This window comes from Canis lupus, chromosome 5 (assembly GCF_011100685.1).
Source record: "Canis lupus familiaris isolate Mischka breed German Shepherd chromosome 5, alternate assembly UU_Cfam_GSD_1.0, whole genome shotgun sequence".
In the NCBI taxonomy this organism is placed as follows: domain Eukaryota; kingdom Metazoa; phylum Chordata; class Mammalia; order Carnivora; family Canidae; genus Canis; species Canis lupus.
The window spans coordinates 79,514,243-79,528,650 of record NC_049226.1 but is presented as its reverse complement, the minus strand read 5'-3'; the positions used below and the strand labels follow the sequence as shown (position 1 = coordinate 79,528,650).

The window sequence follows — 14,408 nt, the reverse complement described above, 5'->3', positions numbered from 1 at the left end:
ATTCCTCTTTCCTCTTTCATTGTGTGTCATCAGTATCATCAACACTTATGTCTCATTTTGGGTTTTCTCAGAAACAGAAGCAGAGATGAAAACTAGAGACATTATCTGTTTGGGAGGTGATTCCAGGAAACACCAGCAGGAGAGTGGGGAGGGGAAATAAGCCCATAATATGTGTATTATTGAGGACATTTCCACTGTGGACAACTGGAGATTCATCCTGCTGGGCCACTTCAGTGCAGAACAGACACTCAGAGTTGCCCCACCCGAGGGGTAAGGAACCCCAGTCCATCTTTGCTTGATTGCTCCCCACCCTGTTGGCTCTTTGGCTCATCCCAACGCAGGCTTGGAGACACACAGCCCAGAAAAGAAGGCCCTCTCTGGGGGAGTTACTGGTGTTTGCTGCCAACAGCCTTCATGTGGAGGTTTGTTGAGAGGGCATGAGTGGAACTTAACAAAACCTAATGTAGTAATAATAGCTAGCATACTTTCATATAATTAGTCTATGTCGTCCTCACAGATATGCTATCTCAGTCCTTGACACATGAAGGTGCTCAGCAAATGTTAATTATACTTGTTAGTGTTGTCCCTATGTTGTCCAAGGTCATCCAGCTTGTAAATGTCAGAGCTGGGACTCCCACCAGGTCATCAGTGCAGAGTCCACTGGTCTTGAGGTTGTAGAACAAGGAACATGTCACTGCAATGAGGGGTCCTGCCTCAGCTGTAGAGACAAGTTGAGAAGAAAGGTGGAACGGGTAATACAGGGGACTGACTCTGCAACATGGCCATCTTGCCCTGGGTCAGCCCAATTAGCAGGATTTGTCTGATAAAATTACAAAGAGGGAAAGCCCCAAATGACCCCTGGGGATGTACAGGAGAATCCAGGAAGAACAAATGAGAGTGAAAAACTATATACCAACTGTCTCTCTCCAAGCCAAAAGTACCAGATTGAAAAAAACGAAAATCCTGTAGGCACCATCTCGTATTTACTTCTGGAGACCAAACTAACTCATTGGACTGCTTTTTTGGGAAATTGCACCGCTCAGAAGGAGCCCATCCAGGTAAAACTAGGTGGATTCCTTGGTTGTACCTATTGTTGACCATAATCTTTTGTTTTAGCACCTTGATGGTCTTTCAGAAACGTGGGTCTCTAGAGTAGATTCTAAGCAGAGTAGAAACCATGAAACGGGAAGGTTGCTGGAGGGGCAAAGTGAATGCTGGACATGAGAAGGTCTATGGCTGTAGGCTCGGCTCTCTAGGTGACCAGACACCATTCTGAGTAAGAGAGGAAGGGAGGAGACCCCAATATCCGGCACTTCTGCTGTGTGTCAGGCAGTGTCCTTCATGCCATCGCACAGAGGCCCTTTATAGTGGCCCTGATCATCCCCTTCGTATCAAGTCTGAGGCCTTAAACAGCTGGCCCAAGGTCACCTCTATCAAGCCAAGAAGCATTTGAACTCATATATCATGGCTCTTTCCTCAGTTTCCTTTTGTGCTTTACGGAACTCTTTATCAACTGCATAGGAAATGCCTTTTTTTAAAGTATGATTTTCTGTACACATTGATGTAGATCATTGACAAAGCAGTGTGTGCCCCAGCTCCTGCTCTGCTATTCAGCACCCCTTTAGGAGGAGGTGTCCCCAGAACGCTCCGCCTGCTGCCCTTTCTGTACCAAGTGAAGAAGGCTATTACTTGGGAGAAGGTTCTCCTCCTTATCTGCAGGTCATCGGGACCCCATCTGGTTCTGGCCAGAGAGTTAGCAAAGCCCAAATGGAGAGGGTTTTTTTAAAGCCAGGTTTCCTTTTTTATTATTATTATTCATACCAGGAGACCCCTGGGAAAATCTTTATCTGCATTAAAACATACATAAGAAGAAGAGAGAAGAAAAGGCAGACAAGAGTGTGTCCTACAAAGGGTTTCTTTGAGCCCAGCTCTGTTCGTCTGTCAAGTTCTTTGCGGCGCTCTCCACAAAGATGGAATCTGGGTTCAAGGTTGAATGGAAGCCGGCTCCTGATGGAACGGCGTATCCCCTGAACACACCTCTAGGAGATTAGCCCGTCATTAAATATTTGTAGGATAACAGGAGAAGCCTAATTTAGTTTTTGTTTCTTTCTCTCTGTGGTTTAATCACAGATGAAAGAGACTAATAGCACTGCAGAGCTTTCTGGTGATCAAAGGCCAATCAATCCCCTTTGTGGAGTAATTAACTATTTGCTAAACTTGCAGAATTGATTTCCATTTAGGGCTAAGAGAGAGGGTTTTAAATGAAGACCGATTCACCAGGCGAGAGGAGGGAATCTCGGGGCTGATGCCAGGAGATACTCAGGGTGATGAATTGGAATCTGCTAATTAGAGACTGAAAAATACAGCCAGAACCTGACCCTATTCAGGAGTACTTTAGGGGAAGGACAGGCAGGAAGGAGGCTGGACGGCGATGCTGTCTTTATCCGCCAGGCAGCTGTGCACACTTGAAGTGCACACTTGGGGAAAGTGCTGGCATTCTGTTTGGGGCAGAAAAGGTTTGATTGCAGACACCAAACGGGCCAGGAGGCAGAGTGATGTGGCCAGGAAGTCAGCAGGTGGCCAGAGGGTGGAGCCCTGTGACATGAGGGCCCCATGTGGGCATGCCCCAAAGCACCGAGCTGATCCTTACGGACCCTTGAAATTCCACTCAGGCACTTGAAACTTGCCTTTGAAGTCAGTCGAGAATTTAGATGCTGTCAGCATAGAGGCCCTGAGAATCTGACCAGTTGAATACATGCAGGACCTGAAATGAAAAGTCAATGCCAGCTTGAAACTATGAAGACTTGAGACAACCTATTAAGACGTCTGCTTAGGGTTGCCAGATAAAACATAGGATGCCCAGTTCGCCGTGAGTTTCAGATAAGTGAATGATTCTACTTAGTATAAGTGGGTCCAAATTGCCTGTTGCTTTCGTAAAAGTATGTCCCAAATGATTTGGGATTGCTTAGAAATTCATATTTAACTGGCTGTCCTGTAATTTTATTTGCCAAACCCTACAGCCTCCCTCTAGTTGGATTCTGGTTCTCTACATACTGGGTTAGAGCTTCCAAGTCTCAGTTTTCCTCCCTGAGTAGTTTGCTTCTCATTAGTAGTGACCGAGTGTTTTATTATGAATATTAAATATGATAACTGGATGTGATCCCTGCAGACAGTGCGGTGCCTCGCATGGTTTATATTCTCTGCACACGTTACCTGTGATTATAGTGAACGCTATTGATTTGATAAATACAAATAATAATCTTAAGTATTAAAAATGTATTTCCCTTTTTCCTGTCTCCTCCTGTCCTGTATCTCCAGCCTCTTTTCTTCCTCCCTGTCTTCTCCTGCCTCTCCTCCCTCCTTCTCATTTTGCACTGTGAATCAGGTGTGTGCTGCAAACATCAATGTTTTCATGTAAACTGCAGCATCTCTGTCTGTTTTCTCTCCTGCGAAGGAGCAGGATGGGTGAGTGGCCATGACCCAGCTCATGGTTCTGATGCTGGAATCTCCGCCATGATCTTTTACCTTGTTGTGCCTCAGTTTCCTCATGTGGAATGATAATAATGTGACGTGTAAGATTAAACGAACTCATGCAAGGAGCACACTTAAAAGAGTGTCGAACTCCTTATTACCATTATTCCTCATAACATTTATGTGTTAGTGAGTTTGGGTTGCCCCAGAAATAATGCAGTAAATGTTCATCTATTTCAGTGAGATCACTTGAGTCAAGCTGGATGCTGATTCATCCCAAGGGAGCAAGTAAATGGATGTGGATCCTACCTTTGGTTTTCTCAATTCTGCTAAGGCCAGAGGAGCTCCGAGGTAAGTGAAAACCAGAACTCAGTCTTCGGTGACATGAGCCCACGCGTGGTTTCAGTGTTTGAAGTAAATGAGTACATTCTTCTTGCCTCCTGCAGACCTGTTCTAGCTATGGATTACCATTTTCCAGAGCAGAGGTTCCCAGCAGGTCGATTGTGATTGAACAGTGTTTCTTGAGAACTTACAGGATTGATTTCCTCAAAGGCCACCACGACCTCTTTGCCACAGCCAGTGTGGGTTCCCCCGGGGAATAAGGTCAGGGCGATTGAGGGTATTTTTTTTCTGTGTCTTGCTTGGCCCCCAAACCATACAGCTCCTGGGAAAACAGTCCAGACCAGGCACCTGCACAGGTTGGGGACCCTTGCCCCATACCAAGCCAAATTAGAGAGACTAGACTAGATAGCACTGCTAATTGATTAGCAGTCTATAGACTTCACAGTAGATGAGGTCTCAGATGAGGAAAAGATTTGGGCAAGCTGATTCCATCATATTCTCTTTATACTACCCCAGAAGTAGCCAATCATGCCTTTACTTTATGCTTTATATGTAAGGGGCTTGGTTCCAGAAGCTGGGCACCTGTTACCTTAGTTTAGCCTTATCACAACCTGATGCAGCAGGTACTATCATCACTTCCATTGCACAGATGAAGAAATACATGAATGGGGAAGTTAAGCTGTTGTCCAAGTTCACACAGCTGTCGAGTGGCCCTTTTGTCATTACAGATCACTTAAATGGGACTCCACAAATAGTAGCTGAGTCCTAGGTTAGACAGTGCAGCGCACTGGGTGCTAGGTACCCAAGGATGCCTCAGACCCCATTCTCGCCCTTTCTGTGAACTAGAGACATGAACTAAAGAGATGCGTATCGCCAGTATGGTAAGTGTTCAGACTGAGAGAAATATGTGAGTTTCTGAAGAGATGAGAAAGTGATGAGTAGAAAGGAAAAATGGGGTCTTTGAGGCTTGCCACTATTCCCACAGCCAAAGAGAAGGTATTTCATTTGGACATCCTGGCAGGGGTATAAAGCTTATCATACTGCAGTTAATAGGCCTCCTGGCCCTGGGAACCCATTGAGATTTAGAAGATTTTTGTAACATTCAACTGGAATTTCAAAGATCATGCTGTATTTGACCAACTGGGACCAGGACTGAGTGATTCTAGGGAGGGTCTTTTGCAAAAGTGCCCTGTGCTGAGAGGTCAGCCCCACCGACCAGCCCTGGCTGGCTGGACACACAGGGGTAACTGGAACCATGCTGCCAAGAAGCCCACAGAGAAGGGAAGAGGTTAAACATGGTAGTGTTTTAAAAGGATTCTGTTTGATTCTTTATTGTAAATTGAATTCACCTATCAAACAGCCAGGACTTGATATTCATTGGCACATGAGACCGATGTCTCTGCAGCTCCCCATAAACAGGAGCAAGACAATGGCCACTTAAGACGGAGCTGTGCAAAATCTCCATTGCTCATTAAATTATTTAGGAAGGGGGGGAGAAAAGTAGCTGGAAAGAAAACAGATAGCTTTCCCAAGTGGTGTTCAGAGAAGGCACCTCGAGGCCGGCCGGCCCCTGTCCAGGGCTGACCAGCAGCGTTTAAATGCAGGGGCTGCCGTGAACTGACTCACTGCCGGATAATTACGTTAGGGACCAATACGGCCTGTTGAAAATCAATTCTGTTGGACCAGTGTGTTTGTTCGGAAAGCCACTCAGCCAATTCAGGAGTATATTAGGCAGCAGGCCCAGTGCGGTGACCTCTTCCGGATTGGGGTTGACACTTGAACGAAGGCGTTTGTCCAGGTAAAGGACAGTGCTAGCAGCAGGCCCTTATCTCCCCTAAATTGGATTACTCAGATCTGCTTGTTCTCTTTAAAGATTGCTACTCTTGGGTTTTTTCCCCTCTCTTTCTATCTGTCTGAGATGGTTACCTAGTGATTACTGTTTAACTTGCCATCCTTATGTATTCTCAGACAGTTAATGCTTAATGCCACCAGTGTCACGTCCCGTTCATACGCGGAGAAGGTCATCTGATGGTGATACCTTCCTTCATTTTTCCGGTCATCAGGTGCACCAGTGAGTGGGTTGGGATCCAGGTTGGGATCCTGGCCTGTGTGGTCTTAAGGAATTCAGAGTTGGCAAGCCTGTGATTCACTTTTCAGGGAACATAATACAATCCTAGAGATAACACAGACTTTCCCTCAAATGTGCCAATTCCTTCCAAAGGAATTGCTCCCAAGATAGTTTGTGTGGCTTGAAAACTCTCAAGCCTGTTCACCAACCAGTGTGCCTTGAGTTGGGGTGCCACCAGGCCACCAGGACCATAGACAGCAGCTGCCTGCAGCCCTCTGGAGCGTTATCACCCTTGATGGAAGGCAAGAGTACAGGAAAAATGCTCACTGAAGAGGGTGCCTCTGAGAATCCTGAGAAACCAAGCATGGGCCAAACTCTCTTGCTAGAGTCTTCGCTACCCGAACTTGCAACAGCTGCCACCATACCGAAAGTGGTGTAAGGTGTCAAGAAGACATTGAGAAGCCCAGGGAATCCCGCATAAACCTCTTGAAAGAATCCAGGAAAGACTTATTGCTGCAATTATGGTTCCTTTAATGACACATAAAATTAACCGCTTCACATAACCATTCACTTTGACAGCTGAGGATTTCACTGTGATAAAAGTAGGGCCACGCACACTGTCAGTGATTTACATTTCCGTATCCCAAACCCTGTCAACCAATTAGACTGCAAGAGTGAGCGGCACCATTTTCTAATGAAGCTATAATCAGGCTGCTCCCTCACCCAGAAAGAGCAGATATTCTTGTCCTGAATGGAGAAGGTAATGATCAGGGAAGAGGGTTTGAATAAATCAGATGTGATATCAGCATAGCTTGCCATAGGTCCATTATAATTGGAATCTGGGCTGATGGAGGCTCAGCATCCCCTTCCAAGTGTTTCACTTAAAAGAAAGTAGGCTTTTCTGTGTAGAGAAGAGCAACATGGTTTCTGAAATAAACAGTTGGGAAGGCAAAAGGCATGGGTATCAGGCCTGAGTTCTCAAAGGTCCACTGAAATGTGGGGAGAGAAGAAAAGAGGGGAGGGAAGGAAAGTAAACAAAAGGGAAAGAGAGAGAGAAAGGCAGAAAGGCTCATGGGAGGGAGGGAAAGAAGGGTGGAGGGAAGCCTAGAGGGAGGGAGGAGGAGGGAAGGAGAGGAAGAGAGGAAGGAAGGAGAAAACAGAGAGAGGAAAGAGGAAGGAAGGGATGGTAGGAGGGAGGGAGGAGGGAAAGATGAAGGAAGATAGATAAAACTTGCTCTCTACCCAAGCTTCCTCACATAGAAAAACTGATTAATAATATCTATGCTCCTTGTCTCTTGAAATGATGGAAAATGAAACGAGATCCCGTAGGTGAAAGATACGATGTGATGGCCTTTTATTAATATGGCTGCTAACCCACCTCTTAGGGGTTAGCACTAACCACAGCGCAGCGGCTCACAGATCCTCTTTGGTGATGATGATTGGGTACTTGGCTTATGGTAATTCTTCTCATGAGCTAGTTCTCCAACAGGTGTCAGGGTAACTCCAGGGAGAGGGAGAGGGAGAGGGGAAGGGTATGCAAAAAGTATTTAGGGGAATTCCAAGGAAGTGTGGTTGGCAGCATTGACAGCAGAGCCTCCCAGTTCTCTCTCCTGCGTCCTTTCCAGATTTTAAGATTTTCAGTACCATTGCTGCATCAGAACAAAGGTGTGGAGGCACTGGGAAGCTGTGAGGAATCCCTTGGGAGATTCCTGGGTGGAAAAGGATAAAAAATGCATCCTGGGAATCTTTTCTGCTTTGATCTATGTTATTGAGGCTCCAAAAGGAAGGCCGAGAAATTCAAGATCCATTGGGTCCCCAGACAGGATCATGAAACCATCCCCCAGGTTGCTGCTCCAGATTTTTTTTTGAAAAGTATTATTTTCCCACACTGTGTTTGAAGAAAATCATTGCTTCTCAACTGAACCAATTGTATTGCCACAAGAAAACATCTGATTCCCTATATAAACACATCAGTGTGTTTCCAACAGTTGAGAATTCCCTGGATTTCTGGCAGCTGACTTGGCAGGGCTCTGCTTCATGCTGGCCTTGGTGAGGCCAGTCATCCCCAAGGGAATTCTCTCATCCTTCACTGGGAACACAGGTCCCATGAGAACCTCCCAATGAGCACCAAGGGTTCAATGAGAAGAGATTTGAGTGCACCGCTCGTGCCAATTTGGCTCGTTGGCTAATTGCACTGTGTGCAGAAAATAACACCTGCAAAGATCAGTCCAGCCTCTGAGCGCCAGACTCTCAAAGTCAACGACAAAGCTCTCTGGGTGAAGCCCATCAGTAGAAACACCCATGGAAACATCAAACAGCGGCTTCAAGTGGAAAGGGGCTGAGAGCAAAACTTTAAAGATCAAGGAGAAGGCTAAATTGAACCGAATTCTTTCAGGGTCTGAAGAGGATGGAGGCCCTGGCTTGGGGGCTGGGAGGGGGGTGAAATGACACATCCTGAGGGTGAAGGACCCTTCCAGAGAGGTGATTAACAACACATCGCAGAACTTACTGACCCCTCCCATTTTCCCATTTCCGCGAAGAATGGGACAATACTGAGCGGCTCCTTCAGACTTATTTTCTAACCCATGTCAAGCAAGCTTGGAGTGGTGGGGTGCTGGAGGTATAATTACGTGGAGCATGCCTTGACCGCCAGCACAAAATAAACCATGGCTTTAGTAGGTTGGGGGCAGTTTCCTTTTAAGCAGGCTGCCTTTCCAAGTTCAAGGAGATTAGTAAACAGAGACAGAGGGGCCTTGTTTATAGTGACAGTGAAGCCAGCCACGCTGGCCCTTTAAAAGGTGTTTGTGAGGCTGCTTTTTTTTTCACCCCCACCCCCCCGTCACCAATGGGCTGCCTAAGGAACAAGCTTGATATTCTGACAGCTTTTTAAGAAATACTTAAATATCGAAAGTTTTCACTCTTTTCTGTGTGTGCAAAATATCAGCTTAAAACCCAATGGGAGTCAAAGTTCTTGCTTAGCATACAAAGGCTTAGGAGTTTTATAGTATTCAGGACTTTAATCTACAAAGTATAATTTAATCCTCTTTGTGCTATCTGCACCACAGAGCCACGGTTGTAAATAAACCGTATGGTTGCAGTGGATGCAGCCACAGCTGCCTGCCTCCATCACTCACCCTTAGTAAATATTTCTGCAAAACAGATGAAATTAACTACTGTAACAGATAAACAGAGGATGCAGCGCTCAGAGCAAATGTTTTACCATGGCAGTCATGCTGAAACACAGCCAACAGCTCCAAGTCGACACTTGGCTACCTGCCAATGACTTTCTATCTGCCCTGGGCCCCGGTGAACTGGCTTCCGGTACCTACCTCTGAGAAAAGTGAAGACGGCACAGATCTACCCATGAAGCAAAGAGGGTTTGTGTGAGGGACAAGCCGAGTCATCAAAGCTCACTCAGATCTGCTGGTGTGCTGATGTGTGTTGCATTATTCCATGACAAAGCTGTGTGCAGTTGGGAGTTGCAGGGATATCCCGTCTGGGCATTGAGGCATGGAGAGCGGAGCCGAGTCAAGTCAAGGAGAGGAGGTGGTTCCCTTGGAGGTGAGGTTGCTCTAGGTAAAAAGAACGACAGCAATTGAGAGTCCTGCCACATTGGGAAGTAAAATACGATGGAAGAAGATTGCTGGGGATGACCTGGAGGGAGTACTTAACTGGTACACTTGGGCGCTGTGGTCATTTGGAGCAGTAAACATTTGAGCAAGTCACCTCTCTATGACTCCGGCATCACAGAGACCCAGATTTGAAACCAGATTCTTGTATCTGACAGCTGTGGAATTCTGTGCTGGTTATTTTACCTCACTGAGCTTTCTTTTTCTTCCCCTGTAAAATGGGAATGATCATACCTCCTTACAAATTTATGAGCATGAGGATTAATTGGAAAAATCATTATCATTCTTAAAGGAATTATTTATTATTTATGATTGCAATAGTGAGGATTTAGTTCATGATATAGGGTGGAGAAGAAGCTCCTGTCTCTGCCTTGCACTCTTTAAGCCATGGGTCTTTTTGACTAGGGCTGTGGTCCCCATTTCTAGCATCTGAAACTCATGATAACCACGGGTGTCCTGTTCCATGGCTCTGTCACTCTCCTTAAGAGGTCCAGTGGTCCTCTCTGCTTCAGATACCACAGGGCTTGGCTGGCTAAGCAGTAAGCTACCTGTCTTCTTCTGAACTCCACCAAACACAGGAGGCCCTGCGCTTATGGCTGGGGCAAGGCGACAGAGAGCAGGAAAATACAGAGGGTCATAGGTAGGTGAGATTGTCAAAGCCAGGTGTTGGCCTGTGAGGGACAGGTATTTACCTGAAGACTGAGGAAGTTCCAAAAGGCAGGTAGAAGGTGAATCAATCAGATCCATATATCCATGCTGTGCTGCAGGGTCCCCATACCTTCAGGGAAAGGAGGTGCCATGCTTTCATCCCAGCCTGGGAGACATCGCCAAGAAATAAAGCAGCACACAGAAGTGGCTCAGTAGAAAATCTTGGTTTCTTATGGGCTCAGCTTCACAGCTCAGAGCCAAGATGTTCCAAATCCCAGCCACAGCTGAAGCTGTAACACATGTGCCCCAAAGGTTGGCAGGGCCCCTAGCTGGAATTGCCGAGGGACACAGCAGCTCCAGAACAGCTTTTGAGAGTTCTCACTCACTAACATCATGTTTGAAAATAGCCAGGCCTAATTGGATAATATTTTTTAAAACAATAAAAAGGATTTAAATCCTAGGCTATACAAAAAAAAAAAAAAAAGCTATTAACTGGGAAGAGGATTTTTTTTTTTCCCCAGACCGATCATATTCACACCATTTAAGCTGGGAATGGGGCTGAGGAATTCCACCAACAGTACAGGAATACTCAAGGAGGGTTTGGTCCAGCTTGGAAAACAGAAACCCCAGGGACCCAGGTTCTCTCCAGAGCCTCCGAGTTGCTGCATCAGTGTTTTCCCCTGAGATGTGGTGTGTATCTATGTCATTTTTCTCAATCATTTAAGAATAGGTTGCTCATCTTGTACCCTTCTACCCCTAAACACTTCATTGCATATTTCCAAAAAACAGGGATATTATTTTCTATAATCACAGGACAATGATCTAAATCAGGAAATTGAAAATTTATACAATACTGTCAACTAGTCTGGAGTCCAAAGTCAAATGTTGTTCATTCTTCCAATAATGTGCTTTACCCAGGACTACGTACTGCCTGCAGTTGTCACATCTCTTCGGGTTCTTTTGAAATAGAACCTTCCTCATTCTTTCTGTATCTTTCCCTGTTCTTTCTCTTTAACCTTGACATTTTTGAAGAGTACAGACCATTTATTTTGTAGAAGGTTACTCGATTTGGGTTTGTCTGATGTTTCCTTGTGATTAGATCTGGGTGATGAATTTGGGGCAGAAAACACCCCAGAAGTAATGTTGTGTCTCCCTCGGTGCATCCAGCCAGAGGGATGCGATGTTGGGTTGGTGTCATTATTGGTGATGTTATCTGTGATTACTTGGCCAAGGTGCCGTGTGTCAGGTTTCTCCACTAGAAAGTTGCTTTTTTTTCCCCTTTGTGATTAATAAGAAATTTATGGAAGATACTCTGAGACCATGTAAATATGCAATCCTTATCAAACTTGTACCCGCTAATTTGAGTCTCCATTGATGCTTAGAATATTTGCCAAATGGTGATTTTTCTCATTGTGTCATTCCACATTTATTAGTTCAGTTCTGCTGTTGAAGATCCTCCCCTATCCCATATTTATGTTTATTTATTGATTCATTGATATCTGTATGAATTCATGGAATGTTATGCATTATTCAATGGATTGTAATCCATTACTACCACTATTTATTTTCACATCCACATTGTCTCAGAGTTGAACAGTGGGATTCCTTTCTGTCCTTTTGACATTCATTTTTTGAGCAGTTTCTGGAACAAGATGTTCAGGCTCGTCTTGTACCTTACCTGCCCTGAAATCGGCTGTCTTGCAAACAGGGCCTAAATCCTTTGAATAACAGAAAATGGAATTTTAAAAACCAAGATCTGGGCATCAGGTTCTGGGCAGGAGAGCTAATAGTGTGTCATTGTTTCTAGGCCCTCTCAATGGACAGAGCTAAGATCTGTATCTGTTTTTAAAACATACTGATACCTTCAGTTCTAATCCCACTGCATTCTGGGCTTCGCCTTCTTGAATATTTTTTTAAAATTACTACTTCTCCAATAGTGAGATATCTAGCTCCCCTTTTTTTTCAATATATTTATTCCTTTGCTGAATCCTAGAATACATACAAAGTAGTTTTTGAATCATTCAATCATACCACTGTAAAAAACAAAACCACTAATTAGAGTTCAATATTTCTCTATGCTTCTTTTTGTCTTTAGACTGAGGATATGTAGTCAAAACACTGTCTTCGAAATTTACTTCACGTAATTCTCCCTCCACCCTTTGTTCAGCATGGTTATGCCATTCATTTGAAATCTAATTTGGTTCATTTGTTTCTGTTAGGAGCTTTCTCCTCATCCTTGTAGATTCTTTGAGTACACGAAACACTAATATGACTATAAACATCAAAACTAGTTAAAAAATGTTATCCAGAGAAGCATCACTCCCCTTAACTCCTCCTCCCTATGGCCACACACCCCTAACACGGAACTAATCTCCTTCACTTCTGGTTTTCTCCCCCACGTTTCTTTTTGCTAGCATAATTAAATACATATACAGTTTGTTTCCTCTTCTTTCTTATAAAAAAAAAAGTGGGGGGGAGAACATGCTATAAATTAATTTTTGTACTTTGCTTTTTGCCTTTAACAATGCATCCTGGAAATCATTCCCATCAGCTCACGGAGCTCTTCAGTGTTCTTTTCTGGCTGTGTAGTATTACACTGAGCAAATCTACCACAGTCTGTCCAGCAGGGCTCTTATTGGTGGAGATTGAAACTGTTTCCAGTGTTTTGCAGTTACAATGCTTCAGTATTCAAGCTAGCATATAGTATTTTCATATAGTTGGACAGCATCTTCAGGGTAAATTCCTAGAAGTGAGATTGTTGACTGCTAGGAATAAAATATATAGTTTTGCTAGATATTGCAAAATTCCTCCTTAGTAGTCATACCAATTTGTTTTCCCTCAAAAGGTATGAGAGTGCCTGTTTGTTTTCCTTTGGCCTCATGAGCAGAATGTATCAAGCTTTCTAATATGTACCACCAGTCTCATAGGTGAGCAATAATATCTCAGTGTCAGCTTTTAAATCAGCTTTATTGAGATATAATTCATATACCACACAATTTACCCACTTAAAGTGTACAATTCAGTGGGTTTTAGTATGTTGATAGATAGCTGCAACCATCACTATGTCAGGTTTAGAAACCCAGTACCTGTCAGGTACCACTCTCCTACTCCGCATTCCCCCAGTCCTAAGCAACTATTGATCTACTTTCTGTCCATAGATTTGCCGGTTTAGGAAATTTCATGTAAATGGAGTCATACAATATGTGGCCTTTTGTGATTAGCTTCTTTCATTTAGCCTGTCTTCAAGGCTCATCCATGTTATGGCATGTACCAGTATACCATTCCTTTTTATGACCAAGTAATATTCCATTGCTCAGTCAAGTAATATTTTTGTTTATTGATTTGTTGATGAACATTTGGGTTGTTTCAACCAGTTGGCTATTGAGAGTAATCCTGCTATAAATATTCATGTATTTTTTTTTCATGTGAACATAAGTTTTTATTTCTCTTGGGTATATATACCTAGGAATGGAATTGCTTGATCATATGGTAACTATAATTGTTGGAGAAACTGCCAGACTGTTTCAGTGTGTTTAGACTATTTCACTCATGTGTGAAGTTGAGCATTTTTTCTTATGTTTAAAAGGCTATTTTTATATACTTTTTCAAATTGTCTGTACCTTCCCTTTGCCCATTTTCCTATTTGGTTGTTGGTTTTTTCCCATCAGTTTTTGAGAATTCTTTGTATATAACAAATTAGTCTTTTATCTGCAATACACATTGCAAACATTTTCTCTCATTTGTTATTTTTTTGTTTTTACGGTATTTTCTTCCATACAAACCTAAAAAAGATTTTTTTTCTGCTATCAGATTTATCATTTTTTTCATTTATTGTCTTGGGACATTGATTCAATTTAGAAATCCTTTCTCCATACCTAGGAATTCACCCATGTTTTCTTCCAGGACTTGTTGTGTTCATTTTTTCCTATAACTCTCTGATCCTTTTCAGAGTATATTCTTGTACATGGTTGGAAGCATAGGTCTAACTTAACTAATTCTACTAACTGGCTACCTAGTTGTCCTAGAAACACTTATTAAAAAGATTATCTGTACCCTAGTGATTTCCAGTGCCACCTTTATGTTTACAATGTACTAAATTTTCATATATGCTTGGGTCTCTTCCTAGACTTACTGCTTTCTTCCAGTGGTCTATTTATTCAGACACCAACACCATGCTGCCTCATTTCTTATGAGCAAGTTTGATGACCTTCTCTGGGCATCTGTTCTTTTGCTACGACCCTTGCTCTCAG

General features: G+C 43.6%; 1 long non-coding RNA gene across 35 annotated transcripts in view; it reads left to right on the top strand.

Moving 5' to 3' along the window:
- Window positions 1-14,408, top strand: part of LOC111096046 — a 267,063-nt gene that overhangs the window by 27,829 nt on the left and 224,826 nt on the right. For all 35 annotated transcript variants that reach the window (XR_005360162.1, XR_005360169.1, XR_005360168.1 and 32 more), the window contains one exon: window positions 3,712-3,822. This is a non-coding gene — a long non-coding RNA (uncharacterized LOC111096046). The remainder of the gene's footprint in view (window positions 1-3,711; window positions 3,823-14,408) is intronic.